The sequence below is a fragment of the Carya illinoinensis genome, chromosome 15 (genome assembly GCF_018687715.1).
Source record: "Carya illinoinensis cultivar Pawnee chromosome 15, C.illinoinensisPawnee_v1, whole genome shotgun sequence".
Classification (NCBI taxonomy): domain Eukaryota; kingdom Viridiplantae; phylum Streptophyta; class Magnoliopsida; order Fagales; family Juglandaceae; genus Carya; species Carya illinoinensis.
In genome coordinates, this window is record NC_056766.1 from 32490966 (window position 1) to 32516978 (window position 26013).

At 36.3% G+C, this 26013-nt stretch overlaps 3 long non-coding RNA genes across 5 annotated transcripts; 1 reads left to right on the forward strand and 2 right to left on the reverse strand.

The window, feature by feature from the left end:
- Positions 1-7666: 7666 nt before the first annotated feature.
- LOC122297499 lies at positions 7667-9373 on the reverse strand. Its single transcript, XR_006238798.1, has 3 exons — positions 9249-9373; positions 9070-9119; positions 7667-8083 (listed from the first exon to the last, which is right to left on the reverse strand). It is a non-coding gene; the product is annotated as an uncharacterized LOC122297499 (long non-coding RNA).
- Positions 9374-10293: 920 nt separating this feature from the next.
- On the forward strand, positions 10294-12471 carry LOC122295525. Of its 2 annotated transcripts, XR_006238149.1 has the most exons (3): positions 10294-10651; positions 11505-11579; positions 12109-12471. It is a non-coding gene; the product is annotated as an uncharacterized LOC122295525 (long non-coding RNA). The 2 variants fall into 2 exon arrangements; XR_006238148.1 differs by having other exon boundaries at positions 10294-11579.
- Positions 12472-12577: 106 nt separating this feature from the next.
- On the reverse strand, positions 12578-23774 carry LOC122295526. Of its 2 annotated transcripts, none has more exons than XR_006238150.1 (6): positions 23571-23774; positions 21311-21407; positions 19642-19757; positions 18122-18373; positions 14231-14370; positions 12578-13105 (listed from the first exon to the last, which is right to left on the reverse strand). It is a non-coding gene; the product is annotated as an uncharacterized LOC122295526 (long non-coding RNA). The 2 variants fall into 2 exon arrangements; XR_006238151.1 differs by having other exon boundaries at positions 21311-21410.
- Between the last annotated feature and the right edge of the window lie 2239 nt (positions 23775-26013).

The window sequence follows — 26013 nt, forward strand, 5'->3', positions numbered from 1 at the left end:
TTTGTGGAACTCGTGTATGTTTAAGGGTATGATCAATTTTCATGAACCACTGCTCGAGTTCTTCCGGGTGAAGCTGGAATTCTTGGTTTCCCTTCCCTTCAAATCTATTAGAGCATGTGTACCTGCCTTAGGGGATAACACCTCACAAGCCACATTTGCTACATGCCCTCAATAGAATGCCACCTCCATTTCATCTGTTGATCATTCTCAACAGCATGATATAACTGACTCTGCTCCATATGGAATATTATAAATCCTTCTAGATTGATTCTCTTGTAAATGATACATTTCTGCTATAAATATGAGTGCTAATGTATTGAGGAAAACAATATAGACGAGGAATACTTTTATTCAAATACCATCTTTCTTTGATGCATTCTTACAAAAACCTATACTACACTTATTTTCCTACTAGTTTCAACATGGTATCAAGAGCCTGATAGGGCCAACGCCCACTTTTTCTTTCTTCGATCATCATGGCACCACCCAAACCCCCTTCCCCGAATCCCTCCATCACCAATTCAGCCACACAACTCATCACCATCAAACTTTCTACAGAAAACTATCTACTCTGGCACTCCCAAATCACCACTTTCCTCCTCAGCAACCAACTGTTTGGCTATGTCGACGGATCCACTCCCATGCCTCCCTCCATCATTGACAATGTTCCCAACCCAAACTATACCTCCTGGCTTACTCAAGATCAACTCATCATGTCGGCAATTTACTCCTCCCTCATCGAGACAATCCTCTCTCATGTTCTTGATCACTCCACTTCCCAACAAATATGGGAAACTCTTCAAAATTTTTACTCTGCTCAGTCCACGGCCCACCTCATGCACAATAAATTTCAGCTTGCAACTCTCAAAAAAGGATCCAATTCAATCTCTACCTATTTTCACAAAGCCAAGGCACTCTTTGCATCTCTCAATGCCACAGGCCATCCTCTCCCTGAGTCCGAGTTCATCATTTATTTTTTGACTAGTTTAGGATTTGATTTTGAGTCCATAGTGTCTTCCATCCCTACGCGTCCCGATCCTCTCTCCATTTCTCAAATCTATAGTTTTCTTGTAAATCATGAATCACGTCTTGCACATCAAACATTGTCTCTTCTTCAATTCCTTCACTGTCAACTCCACCACTACACGTGGCTCTTTTACTCCTCCTAACCAAAGCCGTGGCCGTGGCTTTCAGCGTGGACGAGGTGGTTGAAATTTTTCTCCATCTCCCTCTAATTTCTTTTCCTCTTCTCAGACTAATCGACCTCCCTATCAACTCTGTAATCGCATTGGTCACACGGTTATTTCCTGTTATCATTGGTTTGATCATGCATATCAGTCTCCTCCTCCTTCTCTCTCAGTAATTTCACCAATTTTCTGAATACTTCCACTCCATCCACTAATTGGTTTCCTGATACTGCTGCTTCGACTCACTTCACCTCTGATTTTTCCAAACTTAACCTGGAGTTCACAGTTTATCAAGGGCCAGATCAAGTAACAATTGGAGATGGATCATCCCTTGCTATTCAAAACTCTGGCTCTAGCCTACTTCCAACACCTTTTGGCAATTTTCTTCTCCGTCAATTACTTCATGTTCCTTTAATTTCTCGAAATTTATTATCTGTTAGACAATTTTGTTTGGATAATTCAGTTTTCTTTGAATTTAATTCTTCTGGTTTTTTTGTGAAGGATTTACATTCCCAAGAAGTACTTCTTCAGGGCCCTGTTAAAAATGGCTTGTACGTTTTTCCAACTGATGATAAGGCTGTCACTCTTCCCTCACGGCATGCTTTCATTGGTGAACGGACCTCATTAAATACATGGCATGCTCATCTTGGTCACCCCTCTCCTCGGATCACCTCCTTTATCATACGACATCACAATCTTCCAGTCATTGCCACGTCCACTTCATCACCCTGCTCGACATGTCTTCAAGCCAAGTCTCATGCTCTCCCTCACCCACTCTCACCCTCTCAATCACACTAGCCTTTTCAGTTGTTATTTTTAGATGTCTGGGGACCTACGCATGTGCTATCCTCCAGTGGTTTTAGATTTTATTTTTCTATTGTTGATGATTTTACAAAGTATGTTTGGTTCTTTCCTTTATATGCAAAATCTAATGTTTCTCAAATTTTTCTAAACTTAGTTAAATTTGTTCGTAATACTTTTTCAAAAAATATTAGAGCTGTTCAATCTGACTGGGGTGGTGAGTTCCATCCCTTTTATACTATCTTGCAAAATCTTGGCATTTCCCATAGAATTTCCTGTCCATACTCTAATGCACAAAATGGTAGCATTGAACGGCGTCATCACCATATTGATGAAACTGGGCTCTCCCTTTTAGCCCAGTCTTCGGGTCCTACCAAATATTGGGTTGATGCTTTTCAAACAGCAGTCTTTCTCATAAATAGAATGCCCACACCCATCCTTCACCATTTTTCTCCCTTTTAGTCTCTTTTTCATTCTTCACCTGATTATAATTTTTTACGTGTTTTTGGCTTGGCCTGTTGGCCCAATCTTCGCCCTTCTAATCATCACAAATTAGACAAGAGATCTAAGCTCAGTGTCTTTTTAGGATACACTCTTGATCGCAAAGGGTATATTCCATCTGGTAGAATTTACAATTCAAAATTAGTGGCTTACTCGATTTGCAAAGCTTAGTTCAAAATTAATTTCACTCGGTTTTCATGCTTCCATTTCTGACTCATCCCTCTTTATATTTACATCTGCTACTACCTCTGTGTATGTTCTAATTTACGTTAATGACATTGTTGTTACTGCCTCTAATTATTCTCTTATTACTGATTTTATATCATCTCTGTCCGCATCTTTCCCTGTCAAAGACCTAGGTTCACTTCATTTCTTTTTATGAATCCATGTCTGTCGCACGGCTAAAGGTCTCTTTTTATCTCAGTCTTGTTACATCTCTAACCTATTAAAAAAGACTAATATGCATGAGTCTAAAACTATGTCAACACCGTTGTCAACATCTGCTAAACTTTCAGCCCTTGATGGGTCCTCTTTTGAGGATCCTCAGCTTTATCGAAGTGTCATTGGCAGTCTCCAATATCTTTCCTTCACTCTTCCAAATATCTCGTTTGCAGTCAATAAAGTCTGTCAATACATGCACTCTCTCCGCCATTCTCATTGGCAAGCTGTCAAACACATACCGCGTTATCTCAAACTCACCATCTCTCTTGGCCTATTTTTTTCCTCTGTCTCTCCCCTTAAACAAACAACATTTTCATATGTTGATTGGGCTGGTTGCCTAGATGATCAAAAATCAACTGGTGGTTTTTTTGTCTATTTTGGGTCTCACTTAGTGTCTTGGGGTTCCAAGAAACAACAAACAATAGCTTGATCCTCGACTGAAGCAGAATATAAATCAGTTACAAATACTACTTGTGAACTTCTATGGATACAAGCATTATTAAAAGAATTGGGAATTTTTATTTCTGAAGCACCCCACTTGTTATGTGATAATATTAGTGCCACCTATCTTTCGACTAATCCTATTTTACACTCACGGACTAAACATGTGGATCGTGATTATCATTTTGTACGTGACCATGTTGCTAACAAAACTCTCAATGTCTCCTTTGTCTCAAGTAAAGAACAAATTGCATATATTTTCACTAAGCCACTCTCCTTGGCACGATTTGTGTTGAACCCAAGGTTTCAAGTTTTGTGTAATTATATATTTACACATGGATTTTGATGATAACAGATGAATTCAAAGAATAAAGAAGTCTCAAGCTCAAGTTGTCTACACAATGGAGTCAAGCACATCAAGGAAACAAGCATGAGCAAGAAGGGAACAAGTTCACATTAAAGTTATAGAGTAATGTTGTAAATCTCTTCAAAATTCGAAATTAGGATTAATGCTCAAAATTAATATTTTATCATAAAGCATTAAAATACATTTTCCACATGTGCATGAATATTTTGAAAATTTTGAAAGATGATTGATTGTCATCTTTCACATGTGCATACCTTGATTAAAGGGTTGAACTTTGAAAATATTAAAGATGATTGATTGTCATCTTTCACATGTGCATGTTTTATTTGAATATTTTCAAAAGTGATTGATGCTTTTTTAGACTTATACAAAAGGTAGATTATTTGGTTTGAAAATTTTGAAAAGTAAAGTGTGCTCCTTTTGTCATATGCAAAAAGTAAAAGATTAGGTTTGAAATATTTGAAAAGTAAAGTGTGCTCCTTTTGTCATATGTCAAAAGTAAAAGATTAGGTTTGAAGATTTTGAAAAAATGAATGATGTTGTCTTTGACAATTGAAAAAGAAGAACCTTTTATTTGAATTTTTTGAAAAAGTGAATGATGTTGTCTTTGACATGTGAATCTTTTTAAATTTGAATATGAAGTCTCATATGCCTATAAATAGATTATTTGAGAGCTTCACATTCACAACATCTAGAGCATACAACATTCATTCAAAGCTTTCATTCTCTCTTCTCTAAGCATTGAGCCTTAATCCTTGTTCATTTTGAGAGATATAGTTTGTGCTGTATTGTTCTTATTTCACTCATTGAGGAGGGTTTTCTGATAACCTACCCACTATCAGCTTTTGTATCAGAAAAAGGGTGTGTATAACCCTTGTGCGTGTAGAAAGTATTCTATACGGGGAATTGTTGAATCACCACTTGTAAGGTGATTGCAAGTGTAGAGGGTGTTCTACACGGATCCTTTGTAGCGGTGTTGTTCAAAGGTGTAATAGGTTTCTATCTCCACCTGAAGGAGGTTGAATAGTGAATTTGGGAATCCTCAAGGGGTAGCTTGAGGCGAGGACGTAGGCAGTGGGGCCGAACCTCGTTAATATACTGAGTTTGCTTCTCTCTTACCCTTACTCTTTATATTTATTATTATTTCATATTTTGTTTATATTTTATATTATATATTTGATTTATAATTGTTATTTTTTTAATACAACTCAATTCACCCCCCCTCTTGTGTTAGTCATCTGGGCAACAATTTGCACTCCTACGTTCAAGCCTCACCATCCTTCCGGTGCCGCTTGAATCGCAGAGGGATATTAGAGCATGTGTACTTGCCTTAGAGGATAACACCTCACAATTCACGTCCACTACATCCGCTGCATGCCCTCAATAGAATGCCATTTCTTTTTCTTCCTGCACAGTTTGGTCGTCATTTGTTTTTCTATTTTCTTCTGGCACTACTGATTATTGTGTTTCTTCGGTTGAATCTGTATCTCCCAAGTTCTCTTTGGCGGCTTCCTGGTCTTCAACGACTACTAGCTTTTGCTTCCTAACCTTTAATCTCACCAATTTTAAAATAACATCATACCGATTTGATATATTGTTCTACTTTACCACCCAATGAAGCATCATATCTATCAAGTCATTCAATTTGTTATTAACCCCCTAAAGACTCTTTTCATTAGCGTCTACCTGCCACTATAAGGCCTCCATGGATCGTTAGCTCTAGATACCACTTGTTAGGACCCTGTGGGTTATGCTACTTTGAATTGGAATGTAATAAGGGAAAAGGGTAATGAAAGCTAAGACGTTGCAGGAGTGAAATCAAAATTGCATATGAGATTTTTGTGATAATGCCTCATAAGGCCATACGTTTATTGATGAGGGAAACTTTGAGGGTTGCCAAACCTCCTTACAATATTCAAGCTAAAATCTAGATCCTAAGATAACTCCCATTTTCTCTCATGCTCCCTTATATTCCCATGCCTCACCTCACAGTACAATTTACTCTTAACAAAATTACAAAAAGGATAAAATGACAAGCTAATACTCTGGCTACATGATACCTTCACTCCCATTTACAATTTGTTTACAATTAGATGACGTGGTAGCTTTTTTTTTCCTTTTAAAGCTTTTAAAATCACTTCTTAGCAACAAAATCTATCAAGATATTTCAAATTCAAAAATAAAATTTAGTCCCCCTCGCGCTTTCCCCCCATGCATCCTCTCTTTAGCAGCTCCATCCATTAACACCGTTCGGCACCACCATCTCAGGTGACACTCTCTCCCTCCATCTATTCTCCACCCCTCCCCGACTCTCTCGCTCCCTCTCTCTCTTTCTACGATTTTGACCAAAAATGGTTAACGTTTACTAGTTACAGCCTTCATTACTACCATACACACTGCCTAAGACACTTTCTCACGCCTCTAGGTAAGTCCCAAGTCATTCTTCCCCATGCTTTGGTCAAGCTCAGTTCCGATTCCTTCGACATAGGTCCATTTTTTTCCCTGATTTGGTTGTAATTACTGCGTATTTGGTGGCCGATTGTGATTGGAAAGTATTTTTCTCCCTGAGTTGATTGCGTATTTGGCCCTCAACCTCTTCACAATTGAAGCTTTCAACGGAATCCATTACCACAAATAAATCTAACTGACCAAATAAACTATAGCTTTGGATTAAGCTGTGTCTAAAAAAAGGATATAGAGATATTTGAAATGGAAAAACGAAAGGATCTAGGAATTTAATCAAAACCCAAGTACAATATTTGGGCCTGAATTTTATTTGGGGAGGTGAGATTGATGTCTCCTATTTTTCTCCAAATTTTCATGGCGCAGGGTCATTGACCACTTCAGAAATGAAAAATTACCTCTATATCCGTTCACACACACACACACACACACACACACACACACACACACATATGTATATGAATATTTGACCCAAAACATATATGCACATCAGTGTCATAAAGAATTCTTCAAAAACCATAAACCTTTTTCTTTGCATTGTGCACTTGCCTGTGTTCTCGACTCTGCCTGAACATTTTTTTTTTAGTGGATATTAATCAAAATTTGTACTTGTCTTGTTACTCTTGGGGTTTTATTTTTCTTTGAGGTTTTATCAAAGACCTTTATTTGTTGAGTTCTTCAAGCAAAATGTGAAATATTAGTTATTCATCCTCATCCATTGCTTGGCTTGAAATATGTTTATAAATCCATTTTAATGCAGGTTTGAGATTTCAGCACCATTGGAGGGATGCTTGGATTATGTCACAATTTTTCAGTTTTTGGTTGAATTGTAATGTGTTATAGATAAGCACTAAATTAGTTTTTGGTCATGTTATAATGGGTACAATTTTGTTCAAGGATTAAAATTAGTTTTTTAGTCAGGTTGAAAATTAGTTGTAATGTGTAGATTGGTTGAAAGTTAGTTGCATGTAATAGATAAGTGAATAAATAGTAGTAATGCATACAATTTTTGGCCGAGTTGTAATGTTTACTATTTAGTTGTAAAATGTACTCCAATTATATTGAAGAAGTATCGTGTTGAAAATTACATGTTTTGAATTGATGAAGTAAAATTGTTGTCATGGAAGTTGCACTAGACCAGAAAGCATTTTGATCAGCTTAAGCCTTGAAGGTCAATCTTTTGGACTATTTGGCATCTTTTGCACCATGCAAACCCTCATATTCGTGTTATGGGCTAAAAGTGTTCATAGATGGCTCTTGGAATGGCACTAAAAAAAGAGTGGTTAGATAAGTGGTGTATACCTGATCTTCACATGAAAGTATGACAGTTTGATTGACATTTCCTCAATTTTTCTAAATTTTTTACTTAAGATATGAAGGAAATTAATCAACTTATGTCTATCTACATGTGTGATGAAAAAAAGCAACAAATAAATCTAACTAGAGGTGTAGTGCAAGCACAATGTTCACCTGCAATTAACCAGCAAATATTCATATTAAGTGAGAGAGGAAAATATCATTGGCTTATTTACAACATGATAAGCTTTAGTGGAAGCTCCATTAATTGCTTTTAGGTTTAATTTAAATTAATTGATGGGTCATAAGTACAAGATGAAAAAAATCCATGGCACTCAAAGTGTGATCCCATGCATTCTATGGATCAATATTTTGCTCCTACTTGTTTTGTTTTCAAGTTCAACTCGGTGCTGAACAACTTTTGGTTCCCTCATCGTCCTATGCTTGGATATATGGTGTTCATCCATTAAAGGACTTTGAGCAGCTTCAGCCACCACCTACTCATTTAGTTCCCTATCTATCATGCTTGGACCATATTAAGGGACTTTTGGATTTACCCAAGTAAAAAATTCGAATGACGGGCAAGCTGCAAACCAAAGCAATAAGATGATTTATCCCAGATGCACCATATTCAAAGTGCATGAAATAAAAGAATAAATAATATATTAGAGAAATGAAAAAAGAAAGAGTGGTGTTATGAAAATATGGCATGAGCTACCAGAAGTGAAGCATGAATCTGTAACAGAAATTATGTGTTAGAATAAAACGGAAAAAACAAAGGTCTCTCTATGCAAAATTGGAAAAACAAAATGACCTGAAGGATCAGGAATCAAGAATCGATCTCTACAAACAATTCAATCCCAAACTGACTCCACTTATGAAAATGACAAGAAGTGCCATGAGTTTGCAGGCAAATTCAATGTATATTACCTACATAATCTCAACTAAAAAGAGAAAACAAACCTATGATATTAAACTACAAAATGGATCGTATTCTAGGCCTCCCATTTTGCTTGAAGAATTTAAAAAATAAAGGTCTTTGATCAACGAAAACCTCAAAGAAAGACCCCAAAGATGATTAGATAAGTACTAATTTTATTAAATTTTGATTAATATCCACTCAAAAAAAAAAAAAAAAAAAAGTCCAGGCAATGTCAAGAACACGAACAAGTGCACAACAATCTCAGCTCCCCAAATAAAATTCAGGCCCAAACACTGCTGGGTTATGATTAAATCCCTTGATCCTTTAGCTTTTTCCATTTCAAATAGCCCTATATCCTTCTTCTTCTTCTTCTTCTTCTTTTTTTTTTTTAGACATAGCTTAATCCAAATCTGTAGTTTTTTTGGTCAGTTAGATTTATATGTGGAAAGGGATTTTGTAGAAAGCTTCAATTGCGAATAGGTAGAGGGCCAAATACCCAACCAACTCAGGGAGAAAAATGCATAGCAATCACAACCAGCCATCAAATATGCAGTAATCACAACCAAATCAGGAATGAATGGACATATACCGAATGAATTGGAACCGAGCTTGACCAAAACAAGGGGGGAGAACAACAACTTGGGGCTTACCTAGAGGCGTGAGAAGGGTGTCTTAGGCATGTGTATAGCAGCAATGAAGGCTGTAACCAGTAAACGTTAACCATTTTTGGTCAAAATTGTAGAGAGAGAGAGAGAGAGAGAGAGAGAGAGAGAGTGGGAGGGAGAGAGTCAGGGAGGGGCGGAGAATAGATGGAGGGAGAGAGAGTCACCTGAGATGGTGGTGCCGAATAGTGTTAGTGGACGGAGCTGCTAGAGAGAGGATGGAGCGGGAGAGAGTGCGAGCGGACGAAATTTTGTTTTTCAATTTCAAATATCTTGGTGGATTTTGTTGTTGAGAAGGGATTTGAAAAGCTTTAAAAGGAGAGGAAAATGATATTATTACTACTCAACTACAATTTATTTACAATTTTTTTATATTTGATTTTTTTTTTAATTTTTAATTTTATGATTAAGGAAATGAGTATTAATAAAATTATATTTTTTTAAAATTTTTTTTTAATGATTAAAGATGTTAAAAAAATATTTAAAGAAAATAAAATAAAAATAAAAAAATTTAAAATACACATAAGTAGTATCATTGTCCAAAAGGAAAACAAGAATAAGCTGCCACGTCATCCAATTGTAAACAAATTGTAAACGGGAGTGAAGGGTATCATTACTCGGAATTTTCTCTCCTGCTCACTTATATTCCCACGGTAAAACCTAAATATAAGTATAATTATACGAGAAATGCTACACAATCTCTTAACACTCCACACTCTACTTTTTTTTAAATTTTTAATATTTTTTTAATATATTTTTTTTAATTTATTCTTTTTAAATTAATTTAATTCTTTTATTCATTATTTATATATTAAATATTTGATAAAATATAAAATAATAAAAATTAAAAAAAAATATGGAGTGTAGAGTATTGAGAGGTTGTGAAGATTTTTTCTTATTATATTTAATATGTATATTAATCTAATATAATTAATTAAAAAATAGATTTTATTAATATGTACACTAATCTAATATAATTATACACTAAAAATAGATTTGCTCTTTAGTTCTCTCATTATGTTTTTCTCGATAAATGATATTTACAGTCGTGGTTATGTAAGCGTTGCGTAGTCTTTTTTAAAAAAATAAATTAATACGAGACCTATATAAAAAAAATTAACTTTTTAATCACGGACCTTATTTTTTCAAAACAATTACGTGGTATTTATACACTACATGACTGTACGTAACATTACTCGTTCTCCCCTAGTGTCCCCGCTGGGTTCTCTGCAACACCACACACCCCCCCCCCCCACACCGTCCTTCTCCACGGCTTCACCCCTCCGCCCGATTGGTTGTGCTGCCGACACCATCACTGGCCGTATTCTACTCATGCCGCCGTCTGTAACCGCTGACAAGGGTAAGTACCGCCTAAACAAGGATTTTTTTCTCTGTTTTCGTTTCCCAGTTTCTCTCCAGTCACTTTTACAATCCATTCACTTTCATATAGAAGGCCACATAGTCACTTATTCACTCTTTCACTACTGGATTGTCTTTGTTTATGAGAAACATTTGAGTTAACTCCCAAGTACAATCTCTCAAACCAAAAATTGTTGCAATGGAAGGAAAGGTACTATTTTCTCCTTTTATTTTATCTTTCGCTCTTTCTCTCACTTTTTATTTTATTTTATTTTATTTATTTCTAGGGTTCCAGTTGATTGAGAATCCCAACCACTTTTTTAAATTTGTTGTCTTGTTGGTGCTAGTGCTCCTTTTATTTTATCTTTCGCGTTATTTGTTGTCTTGTTGGGTTTGTTTAAAAGTCGGTCAAGTCTTAGATCTGTCGATTCTTTCTCTTCCTTTTCTTTTCCCTTGCTGTTTTTTTTAATTGGAGATCATCATTTGAATCTGATTTGATGCTTTCCCAAGCGAATGGGAATGGAAAACACTTTTTCATCTCATTTATAGTATACTTTGCAATAGATTTGTTGAAGAATTGGCAGCTTCTGGAATAGACATGTAAAACCCATGTCCTATGAGTTTTATCTTTTATTCTGGTTTTGCAAACATCAAAATAATAACAAGTATTTTGATCATGTAGTGTTTCTAGTAACTAAATTCAAGATTTATAAAAAAAATTAGAATGTGGGTGACTTCTGAATTGATCAATCTGCATGACAATTCTTTGGACTGTTTGATGTTTGATGGGCAATAAGCAAATTCTGGACAAGTTCAGATGTGAGGGATCCATGCCATGGATTAAAAATAAATAAAAGAGAAAGGATAATGAATCCAGATGGTCATGATGAAAAGTTATCCAAACAGGACTGGACCTACTTTGGAATCAAAGTTAATCATCTTTGAATATTTATAAATAGGATGAGGTGTGATATTATTGTCCCCTTTTACATGTTTATAAATCTTCTTGAAAATTTCCTTTTCTAATGTCTTTGTTTTAATGTTCCATTTTTAATATCTTCAAGATACGTCGTGCTTGCTCCATGGGACTTAGTGCAAATCAGTCCCCAACTTTGACTAGAAATTGGCCTCCTAATTGGGTATGTAAAAGGGTAAATGTGTATTCGTCAGAGAAATTTGCCTATACATCCAATGGTTACTATTATGTCATTGTTGTTATTTTGAACTGCCCCCACCCATGAAGGCTTCAACCTGTTATTATGGTTGAAATTTTCTTGTGGTGCGGGTGCCCATTTGAATTTGACTTTATATGTTTACTGTTGAAATGAGAAGCAACATAGCTGGTACTTGCATTTCACATTACAAAATTTTATCTGAAATTGGTCTGTCTTGAAACATACCGCATGGTATACCACCCAGCTTATGTCCATGGGATGGTGACATTATGGTTATGTGGATGAAAAGGCAAATTGAAAAAGAAAAAACAAAGCCAAATAGAATTTTAATGATATTGGCTTCTTGTTGTCGCATTTACAAATTTAACAAAATTACATATTGTGTCAAAAATGCATGGGTATATTGATCAGATGGTACATCTGCAGGAGGCATGACCTTACAGAGAGCTTTAAGAAGTTGCAGTGAAAGAAACATTTTTTTTTTTTTTTGTAGGAGAAAGTAGTGAATTCCTTGCAGAATTTGTGTGTGCCAGAATGGGAAGAAAAAGTTGTGCTCTTGTTGAGGTAGCACGCTTTTCACACCAGTTTCCTCTTCCTCTATATGTTTTCCTCACTCAGCTTTCAATTAATGGCTTGGACCCAGCTAGGCCTTTTTGCCATTCATGCATAGCACCAGAGCTTTTCTCTCCAGAGTCTTGGGATCAAACTTAAACCGATCAAAACTTGAGTATATATTGAGATTTGATGCAGATGACCATTTGAAGCATGTATTCATTAATCACGTCTCCTGCGAAGCAATGTACAACCATGACAGATTTGTAATTTTTTCATGATAGTGTATTATTTGATTCTATCAGTTGTGGGTTTTATAACATAAGGAGTTGATCATTTTATTAACATAGATGAATAATCCATCTAATTACAACATGTAGCATAATTGCATTAAACACTTGAGAGTAAAAAAATCTGTTTGTAGGTGAATGAACTAAATGAAAAGAGAACAATTTATGTTGATTAAAAAGAGTAATGAAAATTAAGGAATAGGATCACTCTTTTTAATATCCCGAGTAAGCTGTCATAATTATATTCATAGACAATAGAGCATACAATTACGTCCGAACTATCTGTAGCTGATTTAAAAATAACACGTTACAACTATAGTTCAAACCAACAAAAAACTATTACAATAAATACGATCCAGTGCAAAGGCGATAATATGTCTTTACCAGAAGACTGTACATCAATACCTACACAATACTCATCTTCCTCCTTTGTGTCTAAAAGCAAACTCTCATCAATTTGATCTTCCAATCCATTTGGAACTGACATAGAGTGACGCCGTAGAAGAGATGAGAGGAGATGTGGCGGAGGAGGCAGTCGGGTGGTACTTGACAGTCCCATTTCGATGCTACCTTGAAACTTCAAGAGTGAGTCAGACACTGCCTGGTGTATGTGATGCTGCGCCAAATCTATATAAGAATAAAAAGTGTCTGTTGAACATGTGACAAACACATGCTCTTTAGAATTCGAAGTTAAAAAATTATCACGTTTCATCAAATAAACATGTACTTCTCATTCCTGAAAGATCTAAATATATGTGGCTACGATCATAACAAACTAATGCGATGCATGAATTCACAAAACGAGTTTGGATACATCTGCAATTAATTTCATAAGAAATAAGAAGTCTAAGATAGCATAGTAAAATCATAATAAGAATGATGATGATGATACGAAAAATAAAAGGCCCAAGACACTCCTAGGAGCTTGCCTTGCGGGACAAGAACACTATGTAATGACGGTCAAGATTCTTGGTTGAAGAAACTGAGGGGAAGCTATCTACATTCTTGGGGAGATACACCTGCTAAACACTTGGGTGCCTCCGATCATAATCAAAGAGTTCTACAACAACAAAGTTGTATATTAAGATAAGACTATTGGCATTGTCGATACCTGAAAACACTTCTTGTATTTAGATATCACCTTTTTTTGATCGGGTATCTAGAGATAGATTACATTATGAAGGCATTGCATTCTCCCCCATCGATGTTTTTAGAGACCATAAAATAGTTCCATCCTCTATTCCCATTCCCATCCACACCAACACACACCCCCCCCCCCCCCCCCCCCCCCCCCAACCCAAAAACAAAAACACCAAAAAAAAAAAAAAAAAAGGAAAAGATTAATTGTCAAACTATACTAAGAAGTGTCTTCTAGAAATTACAATAAATATAACAATAGAGTCATCCCAAGGTAATCCAGGAGACTCATTTGGTTCCAGCCAGAAGATCAATTTTTTTTTTTTTTAAGATATTTCAGCTTCCAACAGATATATTAACCAGTGTACCATCACAGAAATACACACAAAAATATCATTTATATCCATTTCATGAAAATTATAGGATGCATATTTAAAGATCCCAAAACTGACTGTTGCATCAAAGCCAACATGTACAGCAGAAAAAGAATATCTTGTCTTTTTTTAGAAATATATAGAGTCGCAGAAACCAAATAAGAATCAAAGAAGGGCGTGTGATGAGTGTACCATGCAAAATCTATCAAATGATTGAGATTTTATCGAATAAAAATACAAACCCAAAAATTCGTCATCATACCTCAATGTAATATTTCACCTAGATTATCCATGCCTCCTTCTGTGTTCGTCATCGAACGATTAAGGCTGAGTCGTTGTTAAAAAGGGAGCCCCAACGTTCGTGGTCCAGAAGGGTGTATTGTAAGCACTTGAGGAGCCATACTGCATGCCATCGTGTAAACACAAATTATTATACCCAGATTTAGGTTCGGTTTGGCCATCAAGATTTTTAATCTCAAACACAAAATTTTCATCTCACCATTATAACTTTCCCAAATCCTCATACAAAATATAATAAACGTACAATTCAACTTTTTCTTAACTTTTTTAAAATTCTCATATTAAAATTCAAAATTCTCATTTAAGAAATCTCAGTAGCCAAGCATAACCTAAGCAAGCTTTCCATCAAGACTGATTGATCCATGCTCACAACACAAACATGTGTACAGATCAAAAACTTCACGAAATTCCACAATAATATAGATCGATACTATTAAAAATTTAATACTCACACAATAATATAGATCGGTGTGAGTGGTGCTTGCTGTGGCGAGAGGAGTCGGCGTGCGGGGTGCTTCAAGAGGTCATTGAGGGCTAGGGCTCGTTGTCTTGGTTGTGAGAAGTGGGAGAAGAGCTAAAGAATTATGAGAGAAGTGGGCGACAGAACCGTGACGTGGGGCAATGAACCAGGTTCGCCACATCAGGAGTGTGGTGTGTGACCCACAGACAGGAGGCTGGATAAACTTTTTGTTTATGAAAATGATAAGAGTTTTGCTACGAATTAGCCACTGTTCACGGCTGATCCGTAGCACACCTTACGTGTCTATTATTATTATTTTTTTAATCATGATCTTCCCCTACACCGAAATCTCTCTCTCTCTGCTGGCCTCCTGTTTCTCTTTGCCTCTCCCACGACAGGATTGAAATCTAATCCAGCTGAAATTTACAAGTGATCAAAGTTGTTTTCGATGTTCCGTTTCTTCGACAACGGTGATCCCCAAAACTTGTTTAGCTTCAATATTATCCCAGATCTTAGATCTTGAGCACCCATTAACGCACATCATCTCATCAACTCCATCATCTCCTTGTAAAAAAAAAAAAAAAAAAAAACTCCATCATTTCCTTATGCTTTATCTTACCCTTTCTATTTTTAGTTCTTTCCCAAGTGCCTGTTTGGGCCTGAAAACCTACTCTCACAATCCAAAAAAACCCTTGAACCAGAACTTTAATTAGAAAAAAGAAACTGCAGATTTCTAGATGAAGGATTTCGGTGCTCTGAGAATGGGAGACCTGATTTTTTTTTACACCAAGTGGAGATGGCAGCCCAAATATTGTAACTTGCCCAAGTCCTTATCAAAACGTTACTTTAGCTTTGCTTTCAGTACTGTATCTACTGTTTGGTTGCTGAGAAAATGGGAAAAAGGGTGAAGAATTTTATTTTTCTGTGCTAAGACAGGAAAGATATTATGTTCTATAAGTTTAAATATTTAGGACTTGGGAGAACGAGGAATTCATCCTCTTAGCAATTAGATGGTTGAATCATTCTTGTTGGATTTTTCAAATTGTATACTCCGTAAGGCTATTGAAAAGGTTTTTGGATGATTTGAACTAAGCCTTTCATACGTCGTAAAAAAGAACAGAATCTACCAAACTTTGAATCCGTCTTCTCTATTAGCTTCCTCTGTTTTCTTAACAACAGAAGGATTCGATTATTTTACTGGTGGGGGAGACGGGGGCTTAGAGGGGGATGTTGACGACGGAACTCGGGAGGGAGATCGAAGAAGACGAAACGAAAGAATGAGGAGATTCGGAAGTGGGAGAGGTTGAGCGAGACGAGGGGGAGAGTGCTGCTGGTGGGGGGATGCCGACGACGGGGAGGGGGAAAGCCGGGGAGAGGAGAGCTCGAGAGGTTCTTTTCGAACTCAAATCGAGCACAGTACTACTGAGGGAGGGAAAGGAAAGTGGGGTCAGTTTGGTCATTACACAGCAGACACGTAGGGTGTGCCTCCGGCTGTTCCCAAACAGGGGCTGCTCCCAATATTTATTCAAATGATAAAATGACAAGCTAATACTCTGGCTACATGATAGTCACTTGAAATGCATAACATAACTAAAAACGCACAGCATAATAACAGCACACGCACACAGTAGCTTAAACGCAACACTTCATGGTCCCAAAAGTTCAAAACGAACAGCTCCAGTAATAACGAAACGCACAGTTTCGGCGACAGCAACGTAAAGCTTCAGTAACATAAAGCCAAATGCACCGCCTCAATCTTCTTCAAAACATAGCTTCCATTTTCCTCGATGACATAAATAACAGTTCGGCATCTTCACTTCGTAAGCTTGATTCCATCTTCCCTTTCCCTTTCTCTAGCTGGGCCCCTAACAGATCACCTCCACGCCTTAGCCTCCACTTCGCAAGCGGCCACCACCACCTTACGCACACCCGACGGAAAGACACCTGCACCTTCAAAGCTGTGGCCTCGCATAAACCAACACCACATGAGCTCGGCCACGAGTCACCAGTTGCACCACCACAGCCAAGTTTTCCTCCACGTTTTCAACCACACCACATGGCAACAGCTCTGTTTTCTCATTCCAAAACAGAGCAAAAGTTTTACGTTCTAACAGCCACCCTCAACCAAGCTCGGATCAGCCACGCATCCCTCCACCCTCAGTTCCTCTCGGCAAGCAGAATCTACGGCACTCACCAACATCAAAGGCCCTGTTTTCAAGCACTGAAACAGAGGAACGAGTTCCCCACGTTGGTGAAGCCTAGCGACTTTGCCAGCCCTTCACTTGAACGGAAGGCACTTTTCTCGGCGATTTGAAGCAAAACAATCTCCCCCAAATCTTAATCTCAGCGATTATAAACTCGCTGCAGCTTCGCCGGTACTATTCCTCCACTTTAGATATATTGTGACGGAGGTTAAAAATGGCCACTAAAAGCAAAGGATTTCCTGACGATTTTATCATTGCCGCACCGAAAACACATTTCCTAGCAATTAGAAAATTACTGGGAAAGGTTTTGCTCGTAATTTTTTAATCGCTGCAATTGAGTTTTTTGTTAGTGAACTCAGTAGTTAATCACTGGCAAAACCTTTGCTTTTAGCGGTGATTTTATAATCGTTGGGAAAGGTTTTGCCAGCGATTTCCTAATCGCTGGGAAATGTGTTTTTGGTTTTTGAACTCAATAGCGGCAATTAAAAAATCACTGGTAAAGGTGTTGCCAGCGATTTCATAATTGCCACTATTAAACTTTTTTGGTTTTTTAACTTATAGGCAGCAATTGAAAAATCGTTGGAAAAACCTGAAAATCGAGTTTTAATAACCTAGTATTCTTATTGGGTCTCATTTTTTATTGTTCCCAAAGTCTGAAAATTAACTATTTTTCCTCCATTTATTCAAATGTACCTGATTGACATGATCAACTAATTATCCATGCATAAAAAAATGGAAAACTCTTCTTACAGTCAGATGGGGGTAATCGCTGCGCAGTCTTCGTCTATGTAGATAAATTAAACGGTTCGTTTTATTCAAAATAACAAACAATGCGTTTTCGTTTCCACTTTCATTTTCATTTTCCCCATCATCTCTATGAGGCTTATCTTCTTCCCTTCGTTAGTTTGCAAGTCTGTGAGCAACTCTATTAAGTTCTACGAGGATGTCTTGGGCTTTGTACTCATCAAACGCCTTCTTCCTTCAACTTTGAAGGAGCTTGGTTGTTCAACTATGGTATTGGCATATATTTGCTAGAGTCGGACAATGCCCCAACAAAGAAAGCGCAATAAACCCAAAAGATAACCACATTTCATTCCAATGCTCAGACATGAACAGGGTTATTTGGAAACTAGAGATTTCTGGTAGACTTAAAAGTGACCTATACCATGGAAAAATAAATAGATCTTACCAAAGCCTGATGAAGTTGCCGACGGAAGAGACCCACACGAAAAGCCCATGAAAATAATGAAGAAGACCCACCTCCCTGGAAGCTAGACGAAACAAAGCTCTGTTTTGGTTTCATTCCACTTTCACAGTTCTGAGTCTCTTCTCTTCTCTCTTCTCTCTTTTTTTTTTTTTTTTTTTTTTTTTTTAAAAAAAAAGCTGCCGTGGCGTCAGCATACTCCACGCCGTTTGCACCACTCGACTGTATGTAGCAAAACTGTAAAAAAATATATCTAAGACCATTTAATCCAATTCAATAATTTCTTCAAGCGGCAATTCAACCAAGCTCATGTATATTTTTATATTGGGTGGTGCATTATACTGATCATATCAAGTACAAGCTGAGCTACTAGTTATATAATATATAAACATCACTGTTATAATAGATTTGAGGACTCTATTGTCATTAAAATAACTGCTACGAAGTTCCACACCTCTATCACCTTTGATCGAGAAAGGTGACGAACTTGAAGATAGAAAAGTCACGTTACTGCTGCTCAGCCCAAGCTTGAATGGCCATATCACCCCACTGATCATAAACTCTCCTCTTTTGCATGAGGTCAAAACATCCGTGCTATTCTATGCCTAATGTAAGAGTGAAATGGCTAACCATTACTAAAGCCGGTGAGTTACTTTACAAAGACATGAAGGTTCATTTTTTTTTGAAAGACAAACAAAAAGCTGGACATTGAAGCTAGCATTGAACAAGAACAGTTCAATTTGAGATTTTTAACAATTATCTCTACTATATGACAACACAATTTAGAAGAAAATCAATAAATCTATGTTCATTCAGCCTTTATTTTCTTTTTCCTCCAATTCTCACTCTACATTTTATCTGTATTCCTTGTTTTTCTTAGTCTGACCTCTATCCTTGATACTACACTCCGTCACTTTCTCATTTTTTAAGTAAATCTCTATAGATTGTTCCCATTCCTACTTCTCCAATTGTTTAATTTTAATCTATGTTGAATCAATATAATAAAACTTTTATATGTAAATTTTTTTCATAATTATGGCTCCATCTACAGCTTGAGAATGTTGAGGACGTGGAGTATATTATTGTACATTGTGCTTATTTATTATTTTCTTTTTTGGTTTAAAATTGTAATACCTTTATATAATTCAATTATGTTTTAGAGAGAACTCACCCTTGATTGAAGTGAAGATGAAGTCAATGAGAGCATTAAAACAAAGTTACAAAGAAGTTACAATGGCTATCACAATGCTACGCACAAGATAAACCCAGATATTTTACTCAACAAAAGAAGAAGCGATTACTCATGTCCTCCTAGATGATTTGAATCAAAGTGATTAGGAGATATTGTTCCATCAATGGACAGACCCAAAATGCAAGGTCTCACACATTTTAGAACTATTAAGTAATAGTTCAGTTTGTCACATATATATATTCATGATAAGCTATTGTGTTAGGCACTACGTACTATTAAACTTTCCAGCAAATCTTCACAAATAAAAACATACCAGAGAAATTAATGGGCCCTCCTCTTCATCAGTTGTAACATGAGTCATCAAGGCCAAGTTTTTTACCATTCCACAAGCTTCACCTTTGGGAGTATCACATGGGCAAAGCATGCCCACTGTAACAAAGTGAAACCGCACAGAGACATATTAATTCATAAATATGCAGTTACAGAAATCTAACAATTTATGACGCAAGACCTTTGCTACCACACAATGGTAGCAAAGTGAGCTTTGAAGATGCAAGCAGAAAAACAATGGTGACTCTATAGCCACCAGCTAGCTAGTGTAGTTTGTATGTTTTTTTTTTTTTTTTCAAACACATTCATTTTTTTAATCCTTTTAAATATTTAAAAAAATAATAAAAAATTCACAACATTATTAAAAAAAACTTTCTTAATTACTAAGTAAAAAAAATTAAAAAAATCCTAGAGCCCCAGCAGAAGAGTAGCATTTTCCCTTTAATTATATTTATCTTATCGGGAATACTGCATGCATGCATCATGCTCTTTTTTCTCACGCAGTACTGCATGCATGTTACAAAATATATATTCTAGATACTTTAACAAAGAGGAGGCCAGAGAGTATACAATCCTAATTGCGTATGTATTGGAACATATCATGATTTATTTGAGATTTGAGGCTACAGTTTGCTACTTTTCTTAAAATAAACCATCAACTAATTGAGTTCACAAGCCAAAAAGTACAGAAAACCTAAAATATTTGAAGGAGAAAGCGCATAAAAAGAGCTAGCAAGTGTTTCATGTGATTATATTTTGGAATAATAATATATGGTCGAAGGAATTGAATGGTGGGGCAAAATGAAGGCTTATATTTTGTTTCATGTGATTAAATGAATGGTCTCAACATGCCAGTTGTTGCTATAAAGTGTATATAGCAGTACAACGGTTCCTTAGTCTTGTTGACAAGACCATGCACCTCTTTCACTTTGAATATTCATGCAGAAAAAGAAACAAATACATAGATAATTAATTACAGATAACTAAATAGAAAGTTGTTATTGGTGCAGCAAGCAATGGAGAGACATCTCATTCTCAACAATCATACAATATCCCTTTGTTATAAACTTTTGCGAACGAGTCAACAATCTCAACAATCAACAATCATAAAATGACACCAAAAGAAGAAATGTTCATATGATGGTATCTACCATAACAACTACAAAGACATGACAGAAGATTTTGCAGACGACTCTTAAGCCCACAATATCTATAGTATAAAGCACACAAAATTAATGTAACGACAAATTTTATAATCCCTGAAATGATAAAAGATACGTCTCGTTCCACACTTGGGGCAGCCAGTTATGCCAAAAACTACTTGTTTTTATCTACCTTTTCTTTCACATCACGCAAAAGCTTCAACAACATGACAAAGAAGCATTTACTTCTTTTAGAGACTTTAAATTCCCTAAAAATGTAAACAAGGGCAAAAAATGCCTCCTTAAACATCCCTCCTCTTTTCTTCCCAGAAAAGAAAAACATTCAAAACGAAAGGAGCTGATACAGCAAGGTATAAAATCCCACCCTATTCTTCATTCAAACAAAAAGAAACTGATACATTGAGGTAAAAAGCAGTACAAATAAAAAAAAAAATGGGAACACGTAGATGCACAGGCATGTATGCCCACACAGAAGTACTTGTTACATACATTCTGAAGAATCTGGTCTGTATCTAGCTGTCCGATATTTCTGCAATTCATGGGGGCAAAATCTAGTGTTGAAGAAAAGCCCATGAGAAATTTGGAGCTGCTATAACCTCAAACATTCAACAGAAGTCAATATAGGTTAGAAACAAATTTATATGATGATATCAATCGATGTTAGCTAAACCAAAAACATTGAAAAAAAAAACTACAAAACCATTGAATTATTAATGAAGAGCTGCTACAATTCCAATACAACTAAAAAACAGTTCTCTATGGCTCACTTTTTCAAGATATAAACAACCAGTCAATATCTCCCAACAAAGTCAATGGAAAAAACAAGATAAAAGCATAATAAACTTATAACAAAGCTGAAGTGTAGAAGGCATATAGGGGCTCAAAATGGTCAATGGTCAAGCAGAGGAAATGACCACAATCACATTAACAATATAATAATAAGTTGCTTTTGTGAAACCTCTCACAATGAAAATGGCCATCCGGGTTATCCTACCATAGAGATTGAGCCTCTCTCCACAATAGCTGCTGATTTTATAGCCAGTCAATGACTCGAGGAGCCTAAAATTGCACTACCACAGATTTCTTTTGCACTTTCATGATGATAAAGTGCATTCAAACTGGCTCTAATCTAGAACATAAACGGGTCACAACCATCCAGAAAGGGCATGAGAGTAGCCACAAAAGCTAAAAACCCACACACCAGATTCAGCAAAACGACTACTAAAATCCTGAAGACAAGAAATGACATAACATAGCTAGATCACATTAGCCCAATAAATATGGAGAATATTACAAACCCATTAGAATATCAATAACTAGAGAACTTGATCATACAGAAAAAGCAGGTGCTTGGGCTATGCCTATTTACTTAGAATAAACATCACGTGTACTTGGGCTATGCCTATTTACTTAGAATAAACATCTCTTATTAATTATAAAAAAAAAAAAAAAAAACTAGTAAACTTATAATGAAGTGAAGCTTGAATATAATCAACCTTCCTCTTATTAAATACATAAGCACATAACCAAGAGAATCCAGATAATCCCTTCTGCTTTGCTCTACCAGTAATACAGAACATGATTAGAATGAAAATAATGGTGACTAATACAAATGTATTATAACAATAGTACTGTTATTAGTTGGAAACATGAAAATAACAATATAACATCCCAATCCAATCCCAAGGTGCATATTGACACTTCCATACCGAGTTCTGTGTGTGAGGTTCTTGTTTTCCCTAAAACAAATAAATAATGGAAAGGAAGGTGCTAAGAAACTTAGAAAGGGTGTTGGTCAACAAAGAGGTAACAAATACGGTGGCCAACAAAGATTTAACTATAAAAAGAATTGAAAATAAAAAGAATAATAATGGTTGACAGAGTGCCATGAATGTCAAATTTCTGATTTTTCTACTTCCAGCATACACAATGATGTAATTCCCAACAACATGGACTTGTCTTCAGAAAGTGAAAGTTAGACCATTTTGGTAGATATAGTAAATCACAACTTATAAGTTGTTGTACTAGCTAGCTGCACCTTCTAACAAAATTAACACCATTAAAAAAAACTTCATTTTTGTGCAAACATAAATTTTGGTTTTCAATGAGACTATGCAAGACTTATACACTCTAATATAGTTAAGATATCTTTAATATTGCTCCTAACTAAAATAACTAGAAATTAACTTTTATGATCTTATAAAATTAGAAAAATATGAAGAAGATAGCCGTCTAATTAATCTAAAACAAGTTTTTAAAATTCATCAATTAGTCACTCATATGAGCTATCCCTACCTGAAGTTGGCCTATTTTTTCATTTTAGGGGTTTAATATATGAAATTCATTCTGGCATAATATTTAAGAGTATGGTTTTTCCCCTTTACCAAATTAATGTTTGTTCTTGTAGTTTGGTACATTTTCCTATAGGATTTTAACTGTGAACTCGAATCTGGACAAATTTTTTCTGTATTGTTTTGCAACAGTTCAAAAAACAGATCGATCTTAAGCTTAGTCTTGATCTAAATCTATATATACACACAAAACACATCAGTAGAGAAAACCAAGCCTTGTTTTCAAAATCAGCACTTAAACCGCAAAAGGCAGATACACAACATTTTGAACCAAACAGAGGAGCTAATTCATCAGTTTTGCATAAACAAAAATTATTGACCAAAAAAAAAAATACAACTTTTGCAATGCAACCTATGCATGAAGGGGGAAATACAAATAAATTGGCAACAAGCGATACCTGGACGGCGGTGATATTCCCTAGAGCAGAGGACGATTATACTGGATGTCGTTACTAGCCGAAATGAAGGGAACTCGATTTTTTCATTTTGTAGGTAGTTGAAAATGGAGAACCAACAATGGAAGGGAGAAGGGTGTGGGAAAATGGGACAGTAAAAATGAGATTTGGCTGAAGACGGAGGAGATGACGCCGTGCACAAACGTTGGGAAGGACAGCTAGAAAATACGTAGTCCCTTGAGCCTAGCCATGCCAGCTAGAAAATGGACACCATCGATGGCTTTTCTATGTGGATAAAGCATTATCCCTATTTATAAGCAGTGGTGGAACCATCAACTGAGCAAATAAACCTTAAGTAACCATTTGCAACAATATAAAAATCTTGCATTAAAAGATCCTTGGGCAAAAGCAACTGAGACCACGGTCACAAGATTTTATGCCAAGGTAGAAAAGCATTTGATATTTTCAATATTTTGCTTTGTTTCTCAAAACAATTACAAAATCATTAGTGAGGCCAGATAGTCATAATATTCCATTGACCACTAGTTTTGTTCTCAACTATAATGGCTTTTCTACGGTAACTTTGCAATTCATTTAAAAAAATCACTCACATCATGCTAAAGGATGGCCATGGTCCAGGAGGAAGTTTTCTAGCACATACAATGGAACCACTTTGAGGCTCCACAAACTTATTGGAGTTGGAAGATCAACCTACTAAAAAAATACTATGCTAAGACATATAGATAAATGGGCATAAGTTTGAGTGAATCCATAGAATAACTTGTTGAGAAAAAAATCCTAAAAGATCAGTTCTTCATGTATCAATTGATCTATATATGGAAAATTTCTCACAGGTGTGCTTTTGTATGACAGAACATCATCATTAACAGGCCGTTCCGTAGAACTTTCAATGTTGCCCTTGACAGGCTCAGATTCAGCAAGCTGTGCTTTTGAATCATCAGAAGAAAAGGCCAAGAAAGTTTTACGAGCTTCTCTCCGAGCATCTCTGAGTAAATAATGAAGACATGGAGTTAGATATGCTTATGCTGAAATCTAACTAAACTAGGAAATTTTGCACTGAACCATAATATAATCAGATGAAACCATAAAATTGATGTGATTTCAACTTCCAGCTTAACAAAAAAACTAGGTTTTTTTTTTTTTTTTTTCTGTAGAGGTGCTGAAGATAAGACTGGCAAACTTGAAGAATATTCTAGAGAAGAATGTAGCATCAGAATTCAATGTGTATCAACACTACGGTGTTTTAACAGACTTCACAGAGAATCATTGTCTGACAGTTCCAAACCCCGCAATCAAAGATTTGTGAGGGGGACTATTACACGTGAAAAACACATGATGCATGAATGTCCAGCCAATTATAGCAAAATAAATGAAACATGGTAGCATACTTATTTCATCCTGTAACACAAACTACTAATAGGCTGCTGGCATTCTGTGCATATGCTTATACAGACCCCTGTACTAATTTCTAGAACTCTAAGCCCAAGGTCGTCTCAGATTGAACAGGAAACTCTTCAGATAAGAACATCAAGATTGAAACCAAAAACCTACAACCAGATTAAATTAAATATTTATATATATATATATATATATATGAGTAATGCATTGGAATCCTTAATTGAGTGACCATGTTGCAACCCGACCAACCCGACCCACAAAAACCCGCATTGGCCCGACCCGAACCGAGTTTACCTGATTTCCTTTTAAGCTTTAACAGGGTACTTGAATCTCAAAGTGGGATTTTTTTGGCAGAGCATTCGATATGGGTTTTATGGGATTCCTGGATGGTGCTTGGGCAGAGCTGATCCTCATGGTTGATGCCCGGAAGCTCTACTTTTGTGCAACAAATTGAAGTTAGAGATGATGATAAGAAAGGTGTCCTTCTATATTCGTTTTCCAAAAAACCTGACTTGAGCTCCCTAGCAAATTGGAGACTTGGTGTCACGGGTGCCTGGGGGTGAGATCATGAAGAGGTGAAGAGGACTGTGTGCAGATCAGCAGCAGCGGGAGTGAAGAGGCTGTAACAGATTTAACTGCCAAGGAGAGCTCGACGACTTGTAGTTGCATTTTTAGTAATACGTTGCGTTTTGTTGGTATGTGTTGTTTAGTTCATTAAAGCTGTGTAGTGATACGGTGCGTTTCAATTTCAGAGATTGTGAGTGCGTTTTATATTGTAGTCTTGCGTTTTGAGTCTTCATGTACTGCAGGTATAAAGGCAGTGCATGGCCTGTGTAAATGGTATCTAGAATCTTGAGCTTTAATGCAATTTAGAGGTTGGGAATTCCTCGAAAATTCCTTCTTCAAGATTCACGAAGGGAATCTTGCATTCAGTTCATTCTTGATTCGTGTTCTGTGTCTGTGGTTAACTGAGTTCTGTGTCTGTGTTGCTGCATTTCTGAGTTTTGCATTCGAGGGTTACAGTAAG